Genomic DNA, 7,554 nt, shown 5'->3' with positions numbered 1-7,554 from the left:
GGAAATCAATATAAGTTATTCACCACATCAATAGACTTAAAAATAAGAACCATATGATCATCTCGATAGATGCGGAAAAAGCATTTGACAAAGTACAGCATCCCTTTATGTTCAAAACTCTAGAAAAACTAGGGATAACAGGAACATACCTCAATAATATAATTCTTTAATATAAATATTTGCCAATTTTTGGTGCAAATATTTAAAATGGATGTACAATATGCATTTTTATAAAATGTTACCATGCGCTTTTTCTTCTGTTTTGAAGATTTCAAATTTTAAGAATAAAAATTAGGTGCACAATTTTTTAAAACATTGCAGTTTAGAATGAAAGAACTAACAGAGGATGCAATGCAGGTGTAGACCTGGTGAGTACTTTCTTCTTAACCCCAATGACATCCTCATTTGTCCTTAAAATGAATGAAGTTACATTATTAAATATATTTAACTAGAAAAATGTATTTATTTCTCTTTAAGTATATTTTTTACAAAATCCTATCTTCTCATCACTTACTTTCATAAATTTGTTTTAGTGTTACTTACTACACAATTGTCTTCTTATTTTTCACTATGAATTCAAACTTTTGTTTTAAAGTTCATATTCTAATCTGCTCATCTTTGACAACTCACTCAGTCTTAATAAATGGCTTTGGAAAGCTCTATCAAGACTGTGGATGAGTGAGCATCATTGAGAGTATCAATTTTGGGTGCTCTTCTCTGACCCCTTTGCTTCTTTGCAGACATTCTTAATTAGCACTGTTCACAGGTATTTCCAAAACACTTCCAATTATTGTTAAAAAGTAGCCACCAATATGCAAATTATTGAAATCATGAAATGGCAATGAGTGTCTTAGACTTGAGTAACAAAAGGTTACTGGGAATTTCATACTTCAATGTGAATGTTGATTCAAATCCCCTTCTTTTAGAGTGCCTCATCTTTGGCCTTGTTCATATATAATGTTCACCTGTACATATTATGAGTTGAAATGTCTACTTTGAATAAACTTTCAGACATCAAAAGAAGATAGTTTATATTACTTAGGCTGGTGGACAAATCAGACATAGCTCATTGTTCCTCATTTGCTGTTCTTTCCCTACTTCCCTATTTTGCACTGAAGAGTGACAATGAGAAGGCAACTTCTACTGGAAGTAGCAAAGAAACATAGGATGAATATTTTAATAAGAGTATTGCTCAAAGCTCTTTTCTTGTGTTAAAATAAAATGTTAGAATCATGCAGGAATATACAAAAATGGCAAGTAGGTGATCAAGAACAACTTCTAAAGGGAAAAGACAAATGTTCTTATACCAGAAACATTGCTGGTATTCTGTCAGATCAGAGTTCAATTCAGTTGTTATTTCTCATTTCCTATTCACATCACGCTAACATTCTTTTGCTTTGTGATTTTGCAGTTCTTTCATTGATGCTGTGACCTCACCCTCTTTCCCACCACATCAGGAATCCCTTTTATAGGAAAACTCAGCTCTTTTGGAGAAGATAGCGGACCACACTTCAGTTCACCATAACATCATGTAACTAGGAAATTGGAAGGCTTGTAGGAAGGAATATATAGGCTGATGGAATCTATATCTGTTGTTATTTGAATATAATGGTATCATGATTATATATTTATAGTTTTGAATCACCCATAAAACACAACTATAATATTTGAACATATTGCATATTATTTATGTTGGCCACATTTGACATGGTATGGTGCACATAGCAGATGCTAAATATCATTTGAGAATTAATGAGCAGATTAATGAATCAATAAATGTGATATCATAATAGACTTTAGGTATTATTATATTGGTGTGTGTATATATTGGTGTGTATTGGGGTGGGAAGGACAGGGAGGGGGCATGGGATTAGCAATAATGGTGGAATGTGATGGACATTATTATACAAAGTACATGTATGAAGATATGAATTGGTGTGAACACACTTTATATACAAACAGACATATAAAAAATTGTGTTCTATATGTATAGTAAGAATTGTGATGCATCCCATTGTCATGTATTTAAAAATATAAGCAATTTTTAAAAATCTGAATAATGTTCCATTGAATATATACACCACATTTTCTTTCTCCATTCATCTATTGAAGGACACTTAGGTTGGTTCCATAGTTTAGCTATTGTGAATTGAGCTGCAATAAACATTGAGGTGCTTCAAAAAAAACAAATAAAATAAAGTAAAATCAATTCATTAAGACCTACTACAAATCACCTTATTTCACAGATACAATTTATATAATGTATATGCAAAAATGTATATGTGTGCAATAAAAATATGTAAAAGAAAACCCATGAGTTCATAATCTGCTTGAATCAAATGTATGAAATATGATATGTCAAGAGCTTTGTAATGTTTTCAACAACTAACAATAAAAAAAGATAAAAAAATAGAAATTATAAAAAAAAGAAAAAGAAAACCCATAAGCCAAAATATACCTAAAAAAGATCTTTTGGAAATCACAAATCATGAAAACATAAAAACCTACTAAAAAAGTTAGGAGGAAACATCAAAGTCAGTCAATTGTAGAAACCAAAGACAGGAAACACTATCTCAATATCTCTTTTAGAATCAGTAGATAACATGCTTGACACAGTGTAATTCAAACTGATAGTACCAAATTGTTTCATCCTATGTGTTTATCAGTTTGATAATTTCCCACAAGTAAAATAATAGGAAAAATTGTAATTGACTTCCTCACTGTATTTAGTCCACAGTACAAAATTGAAATATGGATAATCTACTTAATCAGAGCATTTTATCTGATGCTTTGTTTCCTATTCAACAGCACTGTTAAGGACTACGGTCAAAATTGCAAGTTTAAGAAAAAACAAGTAATTTACATTATGGACAAAGAATAAGATAAATTTGCATAATAAGAAAGTATTTCTTTATGTATCCAACTTTTTGTATCCAAAAATTTGTCATCAAATTTTTCTGTCTGGTTTGTTAATTTTTATTTACTGTTTGTGTTCAATAATACATTTTTCAAATTTCCTTGAAATTTTTTTCATTAAAAATTAAATTAAACCTTTCATATATGTATATTCATAGATGTATATTAAAATGTATGTAACTTATAATTGGTTACTATAAAAATGAGGTATACTTTAAAATGCATTCTTACTAGTTTTAATATGTATTATGTATCAAAAGGGTACAAACATGGATGAAGAAAGCATTCATGTAAACTTCAGTGCATGAACAAGCAGTGAGTACACTCATGTGAATAAGAAATGGACTCACTTCTATCATGTTCCTGAACATCACTTTCTGTTTCCCTTCTCCTCAAAGGCAATCAAGTAAGAGCTAATATTGTAGATCAACTTTGCCTTTCTATTGAATTGTTTATTACAATTTTAAAAGTCTACAAAATAAATAAAATTTATACATTATTCCTTAAGTTCAAAATTGTCACAAATTACTTCAAAATGTAAGATCATTACTTGTTACTTCCTCTCAGTTTATTTGAATGATCAAATCTTAGTTCATATTTGTTTTGTAACAGAAACTAAGTAAAAAAAAAATAAGGGAAATGTGGATACCTGTGAATAGAGAATAGGAAATACATCTTTGAGATGATTTGTTCTGTATTCTGAAGAATTTATTTCCTAAATGTGAGACATAATTATCCCATTTATGATTCACACAATTCCTTTATAAATACGATTTTAACTTCTAATACATGAGAACAACTAGTTCTTATATTCAATGTATTCTCATGTTGTTGAGGAAAGATCCAAGTCAATACCATGAATTGTGGCAATAACTACAATCAAATTAGACTTTTTCAGCACAAATTTAAGGTGTTTTAAATACTGTTTGATTTCAATTTTCTGTAAGGAAAATAGACTAATATTATGCTGTGATTAAGTAGGTTCATTGAAGTAATAACAGTAAACACAATTATCACCATAGAAAATACAACTTTCAAAGCATTTGTAATCTGTCTTCACTCCTGAACTCATAGAAAATAAGTTTGTGTCCACACTTGAACATCCTCAATCTTTACAACCTATGATCAAGTCTCTTGGTAGTAGGTTCATCTAAGTCAGTTTTGCCATCAAAAGTGGATGAAAGAGAGTCATAATTGTTCTCTAGAGAGACTTGCTATGAAGTAAGTAAATTACATTCTTTTTTTTTTGAGTGCAGGTAAGAAATGAGAGTGTTCTGAAATTGACCAAACTCCTCTCCAGCTATTTCTACTCATCGTGGTGTAATTTAATCTGTTTTCTAGCACTCCTGGAGATTTTTCTTTGTTCATTGAAAGAATAAATATTCACAATCATCATGAAAAGTCACCTTTAATTGCAACATGAGAATTTGGGAAGTAAATATTTCCCAAGACAAAGCCAACTTTTACAACATTAATGTCTTAAACTGGGTGATGTAAATCAAATCTGCATTTCTGAGAATATTATAACCAATTAGTGTATATTCAAACAGTGTGCACACAAACAAAATATCTCTGTTATTAAAAACAACAACTAAAAGATTTCTGACACTACTTTGTCTGTCTTTTCATGCCCTTTATTACCTAATTTCTGCGTGTAGAAAGAGTAAGCAGGATACAATCTGGTCCAAGCAATCTGGGTTTGGTATTTTAAAAAATCAGAATTCTGCAACATATATACATGTATAGCCCTAAATATCTAATTCCCTTGATAGCTGTAGGATTGAACTAAGCCTTTAAACAAAACCCCAAAGGGATATTTAACAGCTTTAGGACACAGATGCTGATGAAGAGTCAAGATAATTCATATGGAAGCAGGAAAACAGAGGTTGCTTTTCATCTTTACCACCTGCATGATATGATACCACATTAGTACATGAATAATTTATTATGCCTATGTCAGTACATGTGCTTGAAGATGGCCATGTGTAGATGGAGGGGAATGATAATCAACACAAGATAATTTGAATAAAAATTCATAATTTTCCTAATATTACAGATTTGTTTCTGCTTAAGGCCTGTTGGAGACAAGAGGAAAACATTACTTGTATAAAACATTTTAACCACTCACATATATGCATTTATATGTTTCTTATTAATTTATGGTTTCATGAATTTACAGTAGTTAGTACTCACCAAAGCAGAATGTATCTATAAAAAAGAAACATTACATAGCAGGGACTCTGGTTTTCAAAAAATTTATTTTCAAGTGAGGTTGATGATGTATATTATGACATCAGAGAAACTCAGAAAAGTACAGGTACACTTTTTTAATGAAACCTGACAAAGATACCTAAAACATACTTTGGAGAAAATACACATTTTTTTTTAAAAATACACATTGTTTTAAAATGTTGCTGAGAAAATTTGTTATCCACATATAGAGGAATGAAACTAGACCTTTATCTTTCATCCTGCACAAAAATCAATTCAAAGTGGATCAAAGACCTAGGAATTAGACCACAAAATATGGAACTCCTAGAAGAAAATGTAGGGTCAAAAAACAATATATAGGCATAGACAATAACTTTCTCAATAGGAGCCCTAAAGCTCAGGAAATAGTCAAAAGTTGATTAATTGGATAGCATAAAACAAACCATGTTTGTATAAATATGTCAAAATATACTTTACTGTAATGCATAATTAAAATAAAAGCATTTAAACAAAATTAAAGACTTCTTCACAGCAAAAGAGAACTTTAGGAATATGAAGAAAGAATTACAGAGTGAACAAAAACCTTTGTGAGCCACTCTTCTGACAGAGGATTAATATTAAGAATAGATGAAGAAGGAAACAAACAAAAACGTAAAAAGCAAATAACCCAATTAATAAATGGGTAAATAAACAGACACCTTTAAAAAGAAATATGAAAGGTTAATAAATATATGAAAAATATTTAACTCATTAGCAATTAATAAAATGCAAATCAAAACTACACTGAGATTTAATCTCACACTAGTCAGAATGGCAGTCTTCAATAATACTACTAATAATAAATATTGAGAGGAAGGGGATAAAATGAACACTTTTACATGTTGGTGGGGTAGTGATTAGTACAACCATTATGGAAATCAGTGTAGAGGTTCCTCAAAAGACTAGGCATGAAACTACCATATAACCCATGTATACCAGTCCTCAGTATTTATCCAAAAGAAAGTCATCATACTATAGTGGAACATTCATACCCATGTTTATAACAACACAAACTATAGAACTAGCCAAATGTCCATCAAAAGATGAATCAATAAAGAAGATATGGTATATATACACAGTAGAGTTTTATTCAGCCATAAAGAAAAATAAAATTATGTAATTTCCAGGAAAATGGATGAAACTAGAAACAATTGTGTTAGATGAAACAAGCCAAACTCAAAAGGTGAAGATTTGTATGTTTTCTCTCTTATGTGAAAGGTAGAGAGGAAAAAGGAAAAGAAATGTGGGTGGTTGGAGATCTCATAAAAATCAAAGGGAGATAAGTAAAGGAAAAGGACCATGAATGAAAGGTAGGAAAGGAATGGGGGAAGTGCTAAGGAGTGATATTGGCCAAAATATCTTTTAATATTCTGTACATGTACATAACAACAAATCCCATTATTATGTACAACTCTAATATAACAATTAAAAATGTGGAAAGAAACTATACATGTAGTATACATAAAACAAGTGTATGTGTAGCATGTACCAGTACTTTGTCAGTTTTGTTCATTTGGTTCATTAATTTTTTAATTATTTTGAATTATTACTGCACTAATGTTTGATTTGTTTTTGTAATATGCAGCAAGCCCTTAACTCCTTAACTGAATAGAACTTTTCAAAGATAAAGTTTTATTGTGTATATCAAGATTCACAAGATGATGTGATGCGATACATAACAAAGAGCAAAATAGTGATTATAGTTAAAATGATATCTTACCTCACAGTTATATTTTGATGGAATAATTTTTTATATAGATAATTATATTAAATTTTGTTTATCCATTCAGGAACTTAAATATACTTGTAGTATCTTTCCACTTTTTGAGTAATAGTGCTACTATAAACATTCATGTATAAGTTTTTGTTCTGACATATGATCTCAGTGATGATGGATTTATACACCAGAGTTAAATGTTGGAACCTATCATCATTACAATTACTGTGTGATGATCTAAATTTTTCACAGCTATGGTACAATTTTACACCTCTTTTTTTTAATTTTTTTATTCTTGGTTGTTCAAAACATTACATAGTTCTTGATATATCATATTTCACACTTTGATTCAAGTGGGTTATGAACTCCCATTTTTACCCCGTATACAAGTTGCAGAATCACATCAGTTACACATCCATTGATTTACATATTGCCATAATAGTGTCTGTTGTATTTTGTTGCCTTTCCTATCCTCTACTATCCCCCCTCCCCTCCCCTCCCTTCCCCTCTTCTCTCTCTACTCCCTCTACTGTCATTCATTTCTCCCCCTTGTATTATTTTCCCCTTTCCCCTCACTTCCTATTGTATGAAATTTTGTATAACCCTGAGGGTCTCCTTCCATTTCCATGCAATTTCCCTTCTCTCTCCCTTTCCCTCCCACCTCTCATCCC

This window comes from Marmota marmota, unplaced genomic scaffold (assembly GCF_001458135.2).
Source record: "Marmota marmota marmota unplaced genomic scaffold, marMar, whole genome shotgun sequence".
Classification (NCBI taxonomy): domain Eukaryota; kingdom Metazoa; phylum Chordata; class Mammalia; order Rodentia; family Sciuridae; genus Marmota; species Marmota marmota.
The sequence above is the reverse complement of the archived record's forward strand: the minus strand, read 5'-3'. Positions refer to the sequence as shown.